The following is a 21,320-nucleotide window of genomic DNA, read 5'->3' on the forward strand; positions in this document are numbered from 1 at the left end:
ATTCATTGATAGTGGGAATGCAAAATTAAATAGCCATTCAATTTTTGGCAGTTTCTTACAATGTTAAGCATAGTCGTACCATACCATCCAACAATCACCTTCTTGATATTTACCAAGTTGAGTTGAAAACTTAGGTCTACACAAAAATCTGCATAGGCGTATTTATAATACCATTATTCATAATTGCCCAAACTTGGAAAAAGCCAAACTATCCTCTCATACACAAATGGATAAACAGACTGGGGTGCAATATTATTCAGCAATAAAAAGAAATGAGCCATCAAACCAGAAAATGACATGGAGAAACCTTAACTACATATTACTAAGTGTAAGAAGCCAATCCTAAAAGGCTATATGAACCTGATATATGACATTCTGGAAAACACAGTCTAACTACAGAGATGCTAAACTTCAGCGCTTGCCAGGAGTTTGAGGGAATGAATTTGTGGAGCACATAGGATTTTTAGGACAGTTAAACTATTCCTTTGTGCATGTATGCGTGTGTGTGTGTGTGTGTGTGTGTGTGTGTGTGGTGCTAGGGTTTGAACTCAGGACCTCACACTGCTAGGCAGGCACTCTACCACTTGAGCCACTCCAACAGCCCTTTCTTATGCTGAGTATTTTCAAGCTAGGATCTCAAGAATTATTTGCCCGGGCTGGCCTCAAACCATGATCCTCCTGATCTCTGCTTTCTGAGTAGCTAGGATTATAGGCATGAGCCACTGGCTCCTGGCTCAAAACTATCCTATCTGATGCTGTTATGGTGGATTATATGATGTGTATTTCCAAACATCTATATGTTTATGTGCAACGCAAAGAGTGCACTGCAATGTGAACTGTAGACTTTGGTTAATAACACAGTATCAGTGTTGGCTTATCAATTGTAACAAATGTTACAGGCAATGCAAGGAACCGACTATACTTTCTGTTTAATGTTTCTTTAAACTTGAAACTGCTCTTAAAAATAAAGACTCTTGATTTAAAAATCTAATAAAAACCATATCTAGAGTGAAAATATTTAGACACTGTCCTACGTGTAAAAATCACGAGCTCTAACACCTGAATCACTGAGGAACTGGCTCAGTCACCTACATCACACTGCTAGTCTGGATCCAATCTGCATGTTGTGATTACACAAGATGCAATCCCAGACTTGTGAGTCTCACACCTGTGAAACCTGTACTAACCGATCTTCTTAACAGAGAAGCCTCAGTCTGAGGTCATCCCAGACTGGGTCACTGTCTTCCACTCCATCAGTCAGCAGAGGGGACCCTGCCCCTCTCCTGGGGAATCTCTCTCTCAGCAGCCTCTAATTTACAAAAGTAATTCCTGATGTGGAGCTGTATCCTTCCCACTGGGAGGCTGGCCCCTCTTTTCCTGGCTTGATCCTTGGTAGAACTTTGACAAATAACCACAGATTGTTCCACATCAAAATGCAACCTGTGGAGGAAGATGGAAATTAAGCACTTCACACCAGAAGCCATTCCAGGATGCACTGCAGCCGCTGGGCTGACGAACTAACAATGAATCACGCGCAGGCACAGGCAGTAAAAGGCTCATCATCTCACTAAAGCCATCTTTATTCACCCTGTATTTTTCCACACATTTCATTTCCCATCATGGCTGACTGCCTAAAGCATTCATGTGAAAATAGCAGATTTTTGCCTGTGTATGTTACTCCCCATCTCCTCCCAATAATACAGTTTATTGGAGTCTCAGAATTGACATAAACACTTGGCATATCCAAGAGAAAGAAACAGAGAAAAAAAGAGAGAAAATAGCCAGTGAGACCATCCTGAAAATGAGGAATTGGGGCTTGTCGCTTGCTGACAGTGATGAAGTCATAGGTGTTATGAGTTCATGTCATTTTGCAGATGGAGAAAGTGAGGCCTGGAGAGGTGAATTCTCCCAAGGTCAGTATGTGAAGGAGGATGACTGGTGTATGTTTTACATGGGGTTTCCTTCATCAAGCCCAAAAAAACAAAAAGAAGAATTCTGAACAGGGCCTACGAATAAGAGTCTGGATGCAGTGGAGTCATGATAGCAGTTCTCCAATAGCCTGTCTTCATTGAGGTCTTTTGAGTTCTTTCTCTTGACACCCAAAGGTAGAAAAAGCTCATGGCACAGTAGGATGAGAGCTGGGATGTGAAGGGAGGAGAAGAAACAGCATAACTTGAGCACCAACTGCTCACCCAGCATGTATCTAGAAATGTAGCAAGTGTCAATCTGAGCTTCCCAACTCATTATATAAAAATCCTTCCTAGATTATGGGCACACACCCATAATTCCAAAACATGGAAGACCAAGGCTGGAGAAATGTGAGTGCCAGGCCAGCCTGGGCTACATAGGAAGACCCTGTCTCAAAAAGAAAAAAACAATCTTTCTAAATGGAAGCCTGGGATCCCAAAGCAGGATATCCCAGGAAAGAGAAATACTGGTAATACATATTTACTCCAGGCTTATTATTTGATAGGCACCATCTAAGCACTTAAATGTTTTAACTCCTTTGAATCTCACAAGGACTGTAGGAGCCTGGTATGGTCATTCACTCATTTAGTGGATGAGAAACTGATACACCAAAAGAATATAGCAGCATTTCTGAAATTACACAGCTGATCATTGGTGGGGCTAGAATTCATGCTGCAGTCTGTCCTTGGAGCTGAGGCACTATGCACACTTCTCTCTCTTTCAAAGTGTCCACTCACCTGAATCCTGTCAGTGGCATGCGTCCTCTCCACTGACAGGACCAGGTGAGTACTTTCTAAGGGTTTTCAACACATCATCTCATTGGATCCTCTCAACATCCCTACAAAATGGACAGAGCAAAGATAATCCTTTTCATTTAACAAAATAAGTAAACAAAGTACAGAAGAGTGGTGATCCCAGATAATGTGGATAATAGGCAGAGCACAGGTGTGTGCCAAGGTGCTTACTTTCCTAGCTGTTCACACCTCATCACCCTGTCTCTGGTCCCCATTGCACCCAAGGAATGTCCCTCAGAGACAGACCCTGCCTCTATCCCCAACCCCACAAAGACTCCAAATGGAAGGCCCATTTTTAAATTTGGAGAGGCACAGGGAACGGGTTTATAACAAGAAACTATCCCCACTTCCAACTTCATTTTTATTTTCTCAGTTCCTACCCTCAATTTGGTTTCTTTAAGGAGGCCACTTCTAGGTTGTCTTTCTTTGCACTGGTTCTGGGGGAACTGAGGAAAATAAAGCCTGTCATCTTCTCCCCAAACCTCCTTGTTCTTTCTTTTTTCCTTTCACTTCCCAAGGACTCGCCTCCTCTTTCCTCTTCCTCATAGTAACCCAGCTTTTGAAAAAACTCCATCAGTGAAATGTGTTAGCAATTGTGCACTGAGGGTGACATTTAGACGCACAGTCCTGGAAGAAATCACATGGATTTGGATGCACCAGAACACTAAATTTAACCAACCCAGAGGGTTCTGGGGGAGTCAGGGAGGAGGAAGAGGGGAGGGAGAGGTTTCATCCTGGGACTGGGCTTGCAAAACTCAGGGGCTGGGCCATCCAGAGCCTGCCCTTCCCTGCCCATCAGGATGGGAGGGGTGCAGCTTCAATCAGCTGGCATTCACCTCTTGCTATTGTTAGGTGGTTGCTTGGAATTGTCCTAATCATTTCCCCTATTGTCTGCTTCAACACAAAGCAGAGCAAAGCAATGGCAATGCTGTACCTCTCTTAGCAGAAAATCCTGAGGTGTGTTGATATATTCGTGTCTAGATATGTTAATTGACACAGGCCATCCCCCCACTCACTGTACATACATGCATGTACACACATGCACCATCACACACAGGAGGGGATGCAGAGCAGAGCCACCTTACCCACAGAAGAGAATGGTAGAAAGATGGCCTGACTCTTCTGTCTCCCAACCCCTTTAGTGGGGGAACCACCCAAAAACCTTTGTCTTAACAATGGATTCCCAGTGCCAATTTGTGGAACACCTGGGGGCTAAGTATGCTAAAATGATATAGAATCACCAGGATTTTCCTCATTGCCTCAGTTTCTTATTTGGGTCAAGAGACCTGAAGCACTTGCAAAGTAACTCTAGCTATCCCGCTTCCCCTACTTCAGCAGTGTTTTGGAAATAGAGCAGAAACCTTTGAAAATGGAGGTTAGATCTGTCCATAACATTTTGGAAAGTAAATAAATGATCTACAAAAATTTCCCTTTCATGAAAAATGCTTAAACCCTTATAAAATGTCATACCCTAGGCAATTTTGTTGCTCAATAAGATGCAAAGCAGGAATCTGATGTAATAGAGTGAAGCAAATTATTGTCTTAACAGCTGGAACCAGGATGCCTCTTAAAGGGAGAACACTGTTTGCTGAGGAAAATGCTTCTTCAGAGACATGGTGTGATGGATGGATTGCTCCAACCATCCCTTCCTGCTTAGTTGTGTCTATGCCTTCAGTAGCGACTCCTACCCTAACTCCGGGCTGGGCAGTGTGAATGTTACTGGGCTTACCTACTAGATGGGTACAAGAGACACATGGAAGAGAGTTCAGTCACCTTGCAAAGACCACCTTAGATTAGGTGTACCCAAGATAATATACCAGTTGACAATCAATGCATATTCAAGCCCAGCCCATATCAGCTGAGTTCAGCCATGAACAGCAGACATCTGCTTGGTTTGGATATGAATTCAGCATGTGCCCCAAGGATTCATGCACTGAAATTTAATTTGCATTGTGAAATATTGAGAGATTGGAAACTTAATCTAACTGTGGTGTTTAAAAGTGACTAGGATTAATCCAGTCAGTCATCAGAGTGGAGCCCCCATGATTGAATACTGATGACCTGATATATTTATATGGGGAGAAAGAGAGAGGGAGGGAGAAAGGAGAAGAAAAACATGCATGCGTGCTACACATCTCTTGCCATGTGACACCGTATGTAAGATTCAAGACTTCCAGCCAAGAAGGCCATCACCTGATGTGGGCTCTGAAGCCGCCAGAACTGTGAACTAAATAAACCTCTTTCCCCTATAAAGTTCCCAGCCTTAGGTATTTCATGACAGTAATGCAAAGGTGACTAATACATTATTCAACTGATCCATAGTCTCATCAGAAATAATAAATGACAGTTGTTTAAAACACAAAATTATAGCAATAGTCAGTTAACACAATTGGCTTAGAGAGGGAATTCGCAAGTCTCAGGGAAACAAAAGGAACTGCAAAGAAAAAAGATAGGAATAGAGGAGGAGAAAGAAGACAAAGAAGTATGCTAAAAGCAATCAATAGCATTGGAGTAAATAAGATCGTTCTTTTCAATTTTAATTGTATTACTTCCATATGTCCATCTTTTACTCAGGAAAGTCTGCCTGATACATAACTGTCTTGTGGTTATGAGTGAGTGTTCAAGTACACGTGTATACATCATAGGACGAGGATAAGTTCCACATCCAAGTCAAGGCAGGTTGGAACAGGGACCTTGACAGGATATGTAACTAATTTGGTGGCAGCCCAAGGCTCAGAAACAAGAATGACCATGAGAATGCAAGTCTTTCAGCAATTTATGGAAACAGGAACTCATGCCAACTTATCCAGATTTAAAGGATAGGTGCTCCAGCGATGACCAGGCTATGTGCCCAATGCATGTTCCCAGGGCCTCTATTTGCAAACCCTGCAAGGTAAGGCAAAACTCAGGAGGTATAAGACCTGAGTTCCCACTCTTCCTAGTTTGTCCTTATAAGTGAGCTCTGGAAGCCAGCAGCATTTATGCAGTATGCACTCACACACACACACACACACATACACATACACACACACACACACTCTCTCAATACATGCATGCCTCTCCTAGGTTTCCAGAATTCTCCACACAAAGGGAATTTATCATAAGGCTAATGAAGCTTAAGCTTCAGAGATCCTCACTCCCATTTGAAAGTCCTGTATTCAATTTTATATGCAAAATCCTGTATTATTTACCTTTAGAGATCATACACACAAGTTTTAAGCTCCATAAAGTTTGGACCCACCTTGCTGTAACAGTTGTAACCAAACATCTGGCTCCCAAGCCAAATAACTCTCATCTTGAACCATATGGTATTGTTACGCTATCATGGGGCTCTGCTCAGAAGTGGCATCATGCCCAGACCAGTCATCCAGAGAAAAATACCCACAACCCTACCCCATGCATACACATTTGTGGACACATGCAGTCATCCTCCCTGATCACAACTAAGGCCTTTTAAACATCTCCATGCACAGGTAAATAGAAGCAGATAGGATACTATCTTCAGTGGAGAAGTCAGAAATAAATCCCTTGGTCTATAGCTTCTTTCTCCTTGCTTTCCCTCAGCTCCTCTGTCTTTTTACCACTTGGTACATTCTCCCCAGGTCATCTCACCACTTAAGTGGCTTCAAACACATTGGCCTTTGTCATAGACACGTGACTCTCAACACACTCACAACCGTGGCACCTCACCTAGAGAATACGCAGCTCTCCAACCAGCCAAGTGACCTGGAAGTGATAAATCCTCTGTCCCCACCCCCATGTCCCAATCTCTAAGATTTTCCATTTCCCATTCAAAACATGCCCTCCAGCATGTTCCTTCTTCACTCACCCCAGGACCACCCATGTGTAAGCCTACATCATGTCCGCCTGGACTGTTGCCCCTGACTCATCCCTCTGATTCCAGCCTCATTGCTCCTCTAATACATCCTCCACAAGGAGTCAGTGAGATTGTTCCAAAATGAAAATGTTATCCTGATGCTCCTACAAGCAAAACTCTTCAGTAGTCCTCCCCCAGTCATCAACATGCTGGTGTTTGTGTTTGGTGTCAGAAGTCCTCCACCATGATCCACCCGGGCATGACCATCACCACCACCCTACTCCACCGCACCCTACCTTCTACATTGCAGTCTCTTACATGTACCCTCACATCTTCCTTTGGCACCCTGTCTCCACGGTTCCCTGTCTCTTCATTTTCTCTTCTTGAAGTGTACTCTTCTATCCCTGCTCCCATTCCATTCATCTATTATGCTTTTGTTCATTATTTGAGGCCTACTCAAACCCAGCAACCTTTGCAGATGCTCACCCACACCTCCCTCCCCTGAGTGTACTAGCCACTCCCTCATGCGATCCCAGGCTTCATCCTATACCACTGCTGCCAGTGTATCTCATATTCAGTATAAGCATGAAAACTACATGTTACCTGGCACCATCTTGGTTCCTTAATGATTGGCCCAGACCCCAATTCCTGGCGAATGGAAATGTGAAGCCCACTTTCTTTCAGAGTTCTAGGAATCCCCAGAAAACTGCATACTCATGCTTACCAGTGATTCTGGCCCTAAATGAACGAATGGGTGAATAAATAAATAAATATTCACACAAAGCATGGGTGAGTATTATATACTATTCTTTGAAAGGGGGGATGCTGGGGATGGAACTCAGGGTCTTGTGCATACTAGCAAGTTCTATACCATTGAGCTACAACCCAGGCCCCTGTAGACTGTTCTAGGAAATTTTCATTCCATCATCTTCACAGATTAACAACCATCACTGGCTCCTCTTTCTAAACTCTACTCCACTCTTGTCCACTCTGTTGCTCCAGTCCTCTCAGGCCCACCAGCTTATCACCAAGAACTCTAAGGTCTTCTCTCTTTCTTGCACAAAACCCCTCCCTTCTCCTAGGCCTGAGAGTCAAACACTGCTGAAGGATCACAACCCACCAAGGACTATTCCTTCCCTAGACCACAGTGATGGCTGGAAAAAATGGCTTCCTCCCAAACTGCTCACCACCCCAACAGATCCTGCCCTCTTGAGAGCAGAATGGGGCCACATTCACTTTCTGTCTCCCATGCTTAGCACAGAACTCATAGAAGGCAAGTCATAGATGTTTGTTGAATTAACAAGCAAATTTACAAATGATTCCGCAGCTCAGTGGTCCCTCATTTTCTGGGTCATGTGGGAAGTAATACAGTCCAAGAAGAGGGTGGGAGTCTAGAGACAGGTGGATGGAGATGGGTGGGAATTCATGGCTGAGGAGCACTTTTTCTCCTTGTGATTTCATGGAGCACATATCCCCCATGAAAACTGGCCTCTTTCCCATTGAATGCTTCACCTCGGCCACCTCCGGTGGTGCTTCGGCATATTTCTGTGTGAAATAAATGTTATTTTCTGGTGCACCCTAGTTTCATTAGTCTTCCTGTCAGTGAGAATCAAAGTGAGAGAAGAGAGCACTTGGCACAAAGTGGCTTCTTGCTTACACCAGGCAGAAAAGGATAATGTTACCCAAAGAAAGAGGGAGGAAAAAAGAGAGAGACAGAAAACTAACTTCCTCATTTAATCAAGTTGAAACACAGATTATATGAGGGTGAAAAACAGTTACCTTGTTCTCACACCAGCCTCTTGCTCTGTCTGGGTCTATAAAACCCTTTGCGATTTTATCTTTTCATAAACTTTTATTGAATCTGATGTTCAAGGGGCCATGGAGGATCATCCAATTAAACTCCCCCCTCTAATCCTACTCTTAAACCCTAGCACTAAACTGATGGGAGATTAAAAGCCAATAAAGATGACAAATGAGAGGCGATCTGCAGGTTGATAAAGGAAATGGAGTTGGGTGGGGATTAGTCAGGAAGGACCAGGACCCAATGCTGGACAGCTCAGGGCCAGGAGGGGCCTTCCTAGTGGCAAATTCAAAGAATTCTGAAATGCGCAACTCAGATGCCCATGGCAAAGTACTACTCAACAATTCTGTGATTTAGACTTAGGGGGGCTTCCCAGGATAGGGAGATACAGAGGAAGAGGGGGGTCAGAACAGACTTACTGCAGCTGAAATGTCAAAGCTAATCTTGCTAACTAGAAAATTGTGACTGATGCCAACAAACTGTTTATAGGGCAAATGTAATGACAGCCATATTTATACCTGTCCTTTGTGGAGCACCGGCCATGGGGAGACCCTCTCACATGTGCTTTGCTTTGTTCTCCTATGGATACAAGTCACGTGTGAGAGGGCTACTACCCCATTTTATGTATTAACAAACTAAGATTAAGAGCAAGCCAATAATTTCCTCAAGGCCCATCATTAAGAAGCAGAGCCAAGATTATAGCCTTGTCTTTCCGAGAAAATAATCTCACTTCATGGAGATATTTCAAGGAAATAATGAGAAATAATGATAGTTTGGGCTTTATGGTAGCCACCCAGGAAGTGCATTTTCTTCCTTCTCTGACACCCATATTTTGCATTTTAAACATCTCAGAAAAGATTCCATACATTCTTTATCATCACCACCCCCCAAATGCAATTTTTTTAAGTAGAAAGTAAGAGTGAATTTTTTTAACATCTCTGCCTGATAGTTTATACCAATTCATTTAATCATTTTACAGGCATCTATGAAAACATTCTGGGCAGACTCTTTCATAAATATGTATCAAACTAATCCTCATATCAGCCCTAAGAAATAGGAATTATTTCCTCATTTTAATTAATGAGTAAACAGAGGCTTACAGAATCCAAATGATTCTCCCAGGATCACAAGGCTAGGGAGTGACAGGGATAAAATTCAAGCACAAGTGTGGCTTGATGCCAATGTTGGGGCTCCTTCTAACTCCATATTGCCCTTGTCCAGTAGGGGATAAAGCAGAGACACAACCACATAACAAACCAGGACCATGTGATCTGTCCCATACAGGGTACGCTCGCCACTATTGCTGTTTCTGCAAAGGAAGGCAGGCCAAGGAAGGCAGACCAATGAAGGAATCTTGCTGAAGGAAGCCTAGTGTCCTGGCCTTCTAGAAGTAGTAAGTTACAGATGAAGGGACAATATGAGAAAAGTTTCTATTGAGGAGACTTGGAGAAGCCCAGCTTGGTTGCACAGAATGGGTTTCAAGCAGGGAGATCTGATGAATAAAAAAGGATGGATGAAATCAGGAGGACCTGGATTGTCCAGATAGGAAGAAATGAGAAAGCAAGTTTGGAGCTCTGTATCATATCATCTTTCCTTCCTCAGGACATCCTCTGCTGAGCTGACACAGATCAAGTGCCCCTGCAAACAAACAAACATGACAACTCTCCTCCCAGTGTAACAGAAGGCAAGTCTCCCCCGAGTTGGAGGACCAAGCTGTGGCAGAAAGCAGCAGGCAGGGTAGCCAGTCCTGTTGGGTCCCTTCACCTGCATGCTCAGAGGCCAGGCATTATACCACTCTTCCCATTGCCCTGTGGAAAATGAGAGGGACTAAGGGACAATTCCTTCTCATGGTGACCCTCTCAACACTCAGGGAAGAATCTACTTCAAATTCCACCTGCAGTCCCCACAATCTCTGGGGTCAGTCTTTGGGCTCACATACGCTTGGTTCTCAGGAAGGAAGGGAAAGGTATTTTTCCACATGCCTGATAGACACCAGGCTCTTTCACACATCCAATCACATTTTACCATCACACAAGCACAATGCACCTCTGATTAATCTCATTTTTACAGACAAAGGGAAAAAACTCTGAAACTCAGAGACAAGTATAAGAACACATGCTTTGCTCAAAGTCTCATTTGTCTGACTCCAAAATCATGAACTTTCTTCACTGCATCAGTGATGCTCAGTCCTGGATGGTGAGAACACACCCTAGACACATGCTGCTTGACAGTGTACTCTAGGCATTGGTAGTGTTTGGCAGCCCCTTAGTTGATCAAAGTTAAGAACAATTGTGCTAATGTTTGCTTTTTCTAAAACAAATAGCCCTATCTACCACCACAATCCCTAGCCTCAGCCCCACCCAGTCTGTGGCTCGGATTCTTTTTACAAGTTAATATTCATTTCATCACATTTAATTAACACGGGGAGACTGGAGCTGTCTTGCGATCGCACCCAGCTAGCAAGAGACTGTGCCTCCCTTGGATTCAATCACAGCACTGTCTTCCACAATTAGCTTCCTTCCCCCAGATCTGAAGGGTCTGTGCCCATAAATATCAACCAATTTTATTGATATTTGTAATTAAAACCACCCAACGGGTCACACTCGGTTGAACAAGTTTTCAACACACACATTCATAATGGGAACATGAGCATATTTGTATGTGACATTTGATAGATAATAATTCTGGGCATTTCTCATTTTCAGAACATCCTGTGGGTACTAGCTAATTAAGCTTAGCATGTCTCTCAGGATGGAGGGCGTTCTTCAGACATACCCCTCTGATTGTCTTTGTTTCTGAAGTTTCAGGGAATCCAAGGCCCAAGAAAGTAGATGACAGGCAAAAACCTCAGCAAGAAAAGCACATTTATCCTGGGACTGACTTTGCCACTTTCTAGGATTTCTTTTCACCACTTCTGTCTTTATCCTTTTAAGGAACTTAAAAAACAATGGTATTAAGAATGAGTTCCAGGCCTCCACAGAAAGCCCAAGGATGTCCTTCTGGAATTTTCTGTGATGACCCAATTGGTGCCTTGCATCCAAAAAATAATATGGGCAAAACCTGACTCACTCCTTCGTTCAAATCTTGTGGAGCTAGAGTGATAGATGTCACCACCCAGCAATACCATGATCCCATCTCTATGTTGGCCCACTGGTAGCTACACCCACAGGTTGTTTGGAACCCTAATTGGCTAAGTCTGACTGATAAATTAGGGATACATTCACCTGTGAGTTGCATGGGGATCTTGAGTGGAATGTTGTTCACAACTTGTTGGAACAGAGATGGTGGCCATGCATGGGCTCAGGTTATCAGATCTACCCACGTCTCCTTTCCCCTTTGAAATCTCATCACTCACACAAACCAGTGAGATTTAAGACTTTTTCTAAAATCCCCTAACAGCATCCTTACAAGAAACAATCAGTCTGCAAGTGAGTTAAAAGGAAGCTGTTCTATCCCCAAAGGGTAGCCTTTCGAGTGCCTGGGCAGCAGGATTATTTCTCTTGTGACCTGAAGTAATGTCATCATTACCAAACCCCTTGAGGGTAGAAGAAATTCCAGGGGGGAGCAGGCAGGAGGAACAGATAGAAAGAGATAGTGTGGAGACAGATGAAAACATACTGCCAGGCAATGTTGGAGGGAGGGCATTTTTACAGTGTTGACTTTTGCCACACCTGCTTCCAAAAATGATTTGAGACTGTTACAGTAATAGGCATATATCCAATAAAGCCATTAAAATAGAAATAAGGAGGACATATAAATGTCTGCAGAGGGTGACATTGAAGAAGGCACGCATCCCATTATCCCAAGAGCTCAAGTAGAAACAGTGGGTTTAGAGTGAGCATGAGATGATTCATTGATCATCAGACAACTAACTCAATTATTCAGAGACTAACGATCCAATTTGTGTTTAATCTGAGCCTCTGGCATCAGCCCTTTCTCTCTTCTGCTGCCTAACAAGGAAGAATTTTACTGTCCAGCATGTATCCATCCAAAATAGCCGTGAAAAGGGATGAAATCAGCGACTCTTACAGCTGGGAAAGAGTTTAAATATCACTCAGGAGGACTTCCTTCTAAGTCCAAGAGTTCTTTTCAAACCTGCTGTCTCAGAGTTGTGGATATTTTTGAAGACAGGATATACATGACCTGAGGAGGTATTTCTTAAGCAACTTGAATCATTAGAAACCTCTTTCTTATTAAAGACAAAAATCCATCCCCTTACAGACATAAATCTGTGATCCCAAACTTGGTTGGTCTTCAAAATTACCTGGGATGTTTTTGAAAACAAATTCTGTTAGAAGTATAAATTCGCACACCACTTAAGAAAACAGTGTGGCATTACCTACTGAAGACTAACTACACCATACATGATTCTACTTTTAGGTGCACCAGGAGACCAGTACAAAAACATTCTCAGCAGCGATATTCATAATAACCAAAAACTGCCAACTAAAATGTTCATCAACAGTAGTGTCTTAGTCTGTTTTGTGTTGCTATAACAAAATACTGGAGGCTAGGTAATATATTTTTTAAGGAGATTTGTTTGACTTGTTATTCCAGTACCTGGGAAGTCTAAATAGCATGACACCAATGTCTACTGCATCATAACATGGTAGAAAACTGGAACAGCAAATGGTCACATGCAGAAAGGACTAAGCACATGTGTGGCCTTGCCTTACAACAACCAGTCCTCAATAAGAACTGCATTAATCCCTTCTTATGGGCCACACCTGTTAAAGATCCCACCACATTTCAATACCATTCATTGGAGCTCAAGCTTCCAGCGCATGACCCTTTGTGGGACAAACCATATCTCAAACCGTGTGGATACATTTTCATATATTTACAAAGCTGAGCCTTCTGGTAGTGGAGCTACCCAAAAGAATTTTCTGTGGTGGTGGAAATATTCTGCTGTGCAGAGTTCAGTATGGTAGCTAGTCAACACATACAGATACTCAGCACCTGAAATGCAGCTAGTGGAAAAGAGGGACTGAATTTTCAATTGTCCTGCATTTTTATTCATTTTAATTTAAATAGCCATATGTGCCTGTTTTGAGTAGCACAGTGTAGCAGACAGAGCAGTGAGCAAGAAGAAACTAAACAGTAACGTGGGATGGATCTTACTCAGCAAAAGAAGCCATGCCCAAAAGAATACTTCACTTTATTTCTGCTGGGTTTGGATCTGAAATGTCCCCCAAAAGACAAGTGCTGAATGAAGTCTTGGTTTCCAGCCTGTGGCACTATTCGGAGATGGTGCAATCTTTAGGGGGTCAGGCCTAGTGGAAGGAAGTTACATCACAGGCATACCCTTGAAGGATATTGCATCCTGTCCACCATAAGGTGGGCTGCTTTCCTTTGTGACATGTTTCTGCATGCTGTTCTGCCTCACTGCAGGCATAAAAGCAACTGAGCCAAAGAGCCATGGACTGAAACCATGAGACAGAATAAACTTTTTCTCCTTTAAATTGATTTCTCTCAAGTATTTTGTTGCAGCAATGAAAAGCTGGCTAACACGAGTTCTACTGAGCTCAAAAACAGGTAAAGTCAAACTAAATGTTTAGAGCTGAAAAAGTTAAAGCAAGATGTTTGGGGGTACATGCCTTAAGTGGTGCAGCTCTGGGTGGGGAGGGAAAAGTTGAACAAGAGAGAGCTCCTGCAGTAGATCACGCTATTTGTGTGATGACACAGGTGTTCGCTTTGTGATAAATCATCAAGCTGTCCTTTTTGTTTGGGACACTTAGCTATGCGTGCCTTATCTGTCACAATTTTAAAAGGATTAAAATATAAGTTGTCTTTGCAGCTTTTCTGCAAGTCTAAAATTAAATGTTTGGTTTTTTTTAAACTGTGGAGTAAGTGCTCTACTCCAGATTTGTTGAATCAAGAGTTTCTGAGAATTGGTCCTGGGATCCATTTTCCCTAAAGACCCATGGATCCATGCACTGCTCGGTGGAGAAGCAGTGAGGAGACTCTTCAATGCTGAATAGTTTCAGAGTCTTTTTCTGTTTCAAGAATGCTTGGACTTCCCACTCTAAAATCCTCAGGTTTCCCTCTGACTCATTCTGATGGATAATCTCCCGCTTAACTCTGTCAAGCCTGAGTGGGGTGTGGTTGCTTCTTTCTGCCAAGCCAGAGCCCTTCCACACAAGCAAAGACAAATCCAGCACTTTATGTGCATGATAGCTGGAGAAAGATGGAGGGAGAGAAGCCCTAAGGGTGACTGAGCGGTGCGGTGAGAACTCCCTGGCTAAAATTCGTGTCAAGAATCTCATTTGTTCTCACTCCCCAGGGCCTCGGTTAACCACAGACAGTGGTGTGTGACAGAAGGAAAACCTTTAGCTGGTCCATTGAGTGGGCAGACACGGGAATGTGCTCACTCTTCCTGGGGCCTGCTTGATTCTCTCCATCCTGGATTATGTTCACCTCCCTGCTCAGCAAGCTGTATCATTCAAGCCCTGCCATGGGTGAGTTTTACCTAGATACACACTGCAGCTCCAGGAAAGCCGCAGGCACTGGAGATTTCTCTGCCTCTCTTTTCCTCTTGGAAACTCTAGGTGTCCGGAGTCAGAAAGGCAAGGCTGACCAAGCCAGGAAGATGGAGGATCTGATTAGTAAAGGAGATGGTAGGTTTATACTCTGATGCTGGCAGGACAAAGGTTACATCCTAGGAAAATCAGCAAAGGTCAGGAGAAGTAGACAGTAACCAACTGTTTATCTCATATGACGCAATCACAGGCTCCATTGCCATCACAGTCACACAGTCCATGAATTGTGCAGTGCCTGGCCTATGCAACTATATGTGGCAGCTTTATAGGTTGGGTAGGTTCTCTTACAACTATTTTTAGAGAAAGAAACTGAGGGCCCCAGAAACCCCTCCTAAGACTCAGGTCTGCATCTCCTGCTCTTAGCCCCATACTGTTATAGATATAACACCAGCTGCCCTGTATGTGACAGCGTCAACATACCTGTCCTAAGAGCCATAAAATGTCACCATAAAGACCCACTAGGCATCAGATAGAGACTCAACTTGTTCAGGAATAGATAGGATCTTGATAACATCAAGGAGACAGACTATGGAAGCCTCTGTGCCACTATAGCTGGAAGTCAGTCAGGTTTCAAATGTGAAGAAAAGAGCTTGGGAAACACGGGAAGGGAAGCTAGCCTTCACCTGTGTAGAACACGCTAGGTGAAGACAGAGCAGGTCACAATTAAGCCTCATTGTATAAGCCCTATCATGCCTCCAAGACAGAGGGAGGCCAAGCTCCTGTTCCCTTCCTCTGGTGCTGCCTGCATTCCCTACCCCAAGGTCACCCTCATTAATGCTGCCAAAAAACAGCCATTGCTCCCCACACCTACTTGTTTGACTAATAACAGGACCTTTCATGGGCTGCCTGGGCATGCAAGATCAGTGGGTGTGTGTGGGTCTATGGATCTAAGTGTTCGACGACTGCATGTTGTGGCCGTGTGTGTATACCTCTGTAACTAGACAGGCTCATTTTCTTCTGGTGTTTTCTGCACTTACACAGCCAAAATTAATGGAATCGGGTTGAGATTCAGATGATGTCACACTGTGACTCACATCTTGATGGATGGATAGCTTCCCCCTCCCCCTGCATTCCCTCCAAGGTAACCTTGACTTGTCACACAACCACAAGGGAATGCCAAGAAGCAGGATTTTGGGTTTTTTGTTTTGTTTTTTTTTTTCAGAAATATTTGACTTGGTCTTCACAGTTAGCAATCATATCTGGGAAAAGTAAGCAAAGGGCAAGGGGCAAAGGCTGTGGATAGTCCTCCCCAGGGACTGAAGGGTGAGTGATTAGTGGAGTCACCTCCTGCTTGAGTGAATACTGAGCAACCTGTCCCTTCTTTGGAGGTGGGGACACCCAAGGAGCATTTCAAAGCAGACTGCAAGTCTCTGCTCCCTGGAAATGACCTTTCTCAGCAACCTTGTTATTAAACACCCTCTCCTCCTGAAAAGTAAGCAGGTCCTGAGGGGGAAATAAATAGTAAGAGCAGCTGGAAAACATTGTAGCAACAGAGCAGGGTTGCAATTATGCCATCATTTCCGCTACTAGAATTTCTTTGAGGAAACTTTTCACTGGGAAAATGAAAAGGAAAGAGGATGACTCACCCTTTTTTTAAGTCTCCAGTCACCCCAAAATGCGTGAATCCAGAGGTCAGACTGACAGGGCTGGATGCCCTGAGTCTCAAGTCCAAAGGCATCCACAGAGAGTTTCTCTTTATTCTCCTCCAGGTTCTCATTTTTCCATCTGTGCGCCAACTTCTTCCCTTGCCTTGGGTTTAGGGAGTTGTTTCTTGCTAAACTTAAACTGCAGATGTGGGGCCAAGTTACATCAAGCAATGTAGGAAGATCAAGCAAGCTGCTTGATTGTTTTCTCAATAATGTCACTCTAGAAGCCAAACCCTGTCTGGGTTTGCATGAGGCAGTCAGCTTTGGTCATGTGGTGTAGGACAGTTAGGTCACCCTCACCACCATGTAAATAGGACATAGATGCTCAGACTTCCAGAGCTGGATGGCCTCTCATTGACCACTCTCCCCAACCTTCTCTCCTTCCAGGTGACAAAACAGAGAAGTATAATAGTTACACAAGCAATGAGTGGCACCCGAAGGGTGAGAATCCTAGATCCTGAAGCCACCAGCAGGAGTTCTCCCTCATCTCTGTTCTAGATTCTTTACAGTCTCCTCTATCTGTTTAGCAGAATTGATAGTACAGGTAGAGCCCTCTAACTGAAAATCAGACATCCCAAATGCCCTAACTTTCCAAATGGTAATGTGAAGCCAAAAGTCTGATGATTCAATGTATGCAAATTTTTTGTCATGCACAAAATATTACAAATATTATGTAAAATTACCTTCAGGTTATGTGCATAAGAAGTTTATGAAACATAAATGAATTTCATGTTTAGACTTGTGTTCTATCCTCAAGATATCTCATTAGTCCATACTTATCACTCCTTCACTAATATCCCCATGTCACCTGAGTCTCTGCTTCCCTGCTGCTCAAGACAGCCATTCTGACATCACCCCCAGCTCTGTCTTCTCTGGACTTCACTCCATTCTGTGGATCTAAGCTCACCCCATATATCAATATTCCACTTGTCTTAGTCAGTTGGATGATATGATAACTGACCATCACAGCCTGGGTAATTTGTAAAAAATAAATAAATAAATGCTTATTGAGCTCACAGTTCTGGAGGCTGGAAGGCCCTCTGGTGAGGGCCTTCTTTTCAGTGGGGACTCAGAAGAGTCCAAAAGCAGTATATGGTAAGAGGGAGCATCCAAAAGTCAGAACCGGACTGGCTTTTCTAAAAGACCCACTCTGGATGTAATCCATTAACCAATTAATCCATGAATAACTGGTGACCAAGTCACCTTTAAAGGCTCCACCTTTCTCACCTCTTCATAGCACTCAATGAGGATTATATTTCCACATGGATTTATTGGGGAATTTCAAATTGCAGCACCATCTTTTCCTTAAGACCCATCCTCCAAGAAGCCTACCTTTTCTCCTCAACTGGAGTGAATATACCATTTTTTCATGTGTTTCTAACCTTTGGCTCTCCTAGACAGAAATGAGTCAGACTGAATATGTTCTTTAAGACATGCTCCTTACCTGGCCTGATGTTAGTGGAATCAGAGTCTTGAATCTGATTATCAGTAGCCTCCAACAAGTCAGGTTCATATAGAATGATACACTTTCTTTCACTTGGGATTTTATGAAAATAACAAATAGGTGGGTCAAAGCGAATTCGTGCAAAACTCAGGGAAAACTAAGCTCATGAACAACACCTAGCTTTCTAGTGCACACTGAAAGCCACACAGAAGTTCTGCCATCAGCCTGCAGTACCTCCACCCTAAGCAGCCTAGGATGTCCTGGTCCAAAGCACTTGAGGGTCAAGTTCTGCCTGCTTAGATTCTCTTCTGCTCATGCTAAGCTGTCCTGGGAGTCAAGGGAGGGCCCCCCTGCCGCCAAAATGTTGATCCTCGCCTTCCTATCTGGCCTAAGTACTCTATTTAGTGCTCAGTCATCTCCACCTGAGCTCCCTTCTCCACAAAGGTTTACTTTTTCTCAATGTTCTCTGCAAATTTCTAGTTCCTGCTTCACCTTGAAGGGAATGACCATGTGACCCTGGAGCTCTCCATGTCTAACAAGGGAGCTCTGTCTGGGTTTCACACCAACAGCTCACTTGTTTGTCTGTTTTGGAAGGAACTCACTTTCTGAACTGTGAACTAAAATAGAGTCCTATACAAGACACCAATATTTCCCATGTGACACATATACACACTTCCCAGATACAAGAGCTAGTCAGCATCATTGAGTGTCATTTTCACGCAAACATGAAGCAAGTTGTCATAGCACTGAGTATGCTCTGCCTTACATAATAGCACTAGTAATGTCTATCTTTTTACCATCTAGAAAGCATCACATGGCATTGTATTTGCATATTACCACAGCAGTCCTGTGAGGTATTGCAGTCTCAGTACCCAATTTTACAGTGAACAAAACCAAGGCTCAGAGAGGTTAATGAGACTTGAATATGATCAGATGATAAGTGGCAGAATGACAACATGAACCCAAATCTTTCTATTTTCACACCATTGACATCACACTGTCTTTTCTTTGTAGCTCCTTGAATCTCTCTTTTCCCTAAGTTATCAAGGTCCCAAGTAACACTGATACCCTTCCTCTCCTTCTGTCTCCCTCATGGTGTGGTTGGTCTCTATCCATCTCCTTTAATCCACCTGTGACTCCACAAACATTTAAAGGTACCTCATAGGAAGATTGCACTGGATATGCATTTCAGGACTTACAACTTAGTTACAAATTCCTCCAGGCTTGAGAACTAATAAATCCATCTCCAAATATTATCCACTGATAAAAGTACCTTTCCACCCTCAGGAATATCTTCATTTTGCCAGGAAATTCCTGGCACTGAGAAGTCTCAACCCAAAAGTAAAGGAGCCTGGGGAGGGAACATCAGTCTGGAGGAGCTATTGCCTTTTAGATGTTTTCTGGGTATGTTTTTTTGAATAGTACATTTCCCTCTCCTTTTATATCGCCTTCCAGTGGATCTCTAGCACATGAAATCTAGGACACAGGCTGAGAGACAGCATGGCTACCTGCAGTATCTGGGCCTAGCATCCCTTATTCTTGACCACACCCCAGAGCTCTAGTTTCCTAAGCCCTGTCCTCCAGAATCCAGAAGGATTCTCATAAATCGGGTTTCTAAGAAAGCTCTCTCCAAGGGCAAGCCGGGCATCCACCATTTGCCTCCACCTCTCTGCAGCCCCTTCCCAATGGCTCGGGGTTCTGATTACAGGAAGGGGTTGCTTCCTTCTGTTTTCTAACCAGAGCCTCCTCTGACCCTAATAACAGGGCTGTTGAAATCAGCAGTTCCATTTTATACAGCCAGAACCACACAAACTCACATCAGCAGGTCAACCACAGAGCCGCATTTAGCAAAGGCAGGTAAGATTTAAGGATAGAAATGCCAGAGAATGGGATGTGGGCAGGCAGGCAGCCACGACCCTGACTTTATAATGCTGCCCAAAGCCAATGCTGATTATCAGCTTACGTTCCTTAGTGATAGCAATAACAAAAACTTAAAGCTAGTGCTTTCATCCTCTATAATGATTCTTTTCCGAACTTTTCATTTGCAAGCACTACAGCATCTCATTTAACCCTTGCAGCAATCTTAGAAAGTAAACATTATCATTTTCAGAGAAATATGGTGGCAGGATGGAAAGAACACACAGGCCTAGAGTCAGAGCTTGGGTTTCAATGTCAGCTCCATCTTTCCACTGGACCACTCTATCTCCCAGACTATGAAACCCTGCATTTAAATATGACCTAGAGAATCAGGGGACAGAACTCAGCTCTTTGCAGTTTAGGTGATGTTTTGAGGGTTGTGATACAGAGGTGCATTTGGGGCCCTGTACTTTTGAACATATACCTGATAGCTTGCTACCATCTTGGATACACAGGAGGCAGTTACACAACTGTTGAGAACAGATAGACATGTGTTCTTCTCCACTGCTGATAGCTGTTCATTGTCCAGAGCAGATGTGGCTGAAACAGAAGATCTGTGGCAGTTCATTCAGGTCAGAAAGAATGCCTTTAGATAAACCACTCTAAAACCAAAACCATCTTCATAGGAAAACATTCTTCAGCATCTCTTACCCCAACAATTCTGTACCACAATTTGAATTGTTCAGTTACCAAGGGATAGAATGTGTAAATAATTTATCTTGGTGGTTTTACCAGAAAGCCACATTACTCATAATTTTAAATTCTGGAGGGCAGCATTTCTCAAAGTGTGTTCCAAGGACTCTTGTCAAAAGAAGTCTCTTAGGGGTTGACTTGTGTCCCCAAGAAAGATAGATTTAAATTCTTCCCAACAATCGGGATCTGTATATGTGAACTTATTTAGAAATAGTCTTTGCAGATATAATCAAATTAAATCCATACTAGTTAGAATAAGGTAGGCTCTTAATACAGTACCAATGGCATCCTTATAAGGAGGAGAGTGAGAGAGAGAGAGAGAGAGAGAGAGAGAGAGAGATTTGAGAAGAGATCATGTAACAATAAAGGTTGAAACCCTAGCACCACCAAAAACAAAACAAAGGTTGAGACCGGAGAGATGCAACTACAGACCAGGAACAGTAAGAATGAATGGCCACCTCTAAAAGCCAGTAGAAAGATATGGAACAGATCCTCCCCTAGAGCCTTTGTGAGAGCATGGCCCAGCTTAACCTTGATTCAGACTTCTGACCCCCAAAAGCATGAACATTTCCATTATTTTGAGGCACCCAGTTTAACGTACTTGGTTACAGGTGCTCTAAGACCTAATACAAGGTCAGTGATAAAGGAAGCTTTCAATAACATGTTCACCAATGCTCGTGAGCCTGAGCACACTGAAGAGA

This window comes from Castor canadensis, chromosome 14 (assembly GCF_047511655.1).
Source record: "Castor canadensis chromosome 14, mCasCan1.hap1v2, whole genome shotgun sequence".
NCBI classification, from domain to species: Eukaryota; Metazoa; Chordata; class Mammalia; order Rodentia; family Castoridae; genus Castor; species Castor canadensis.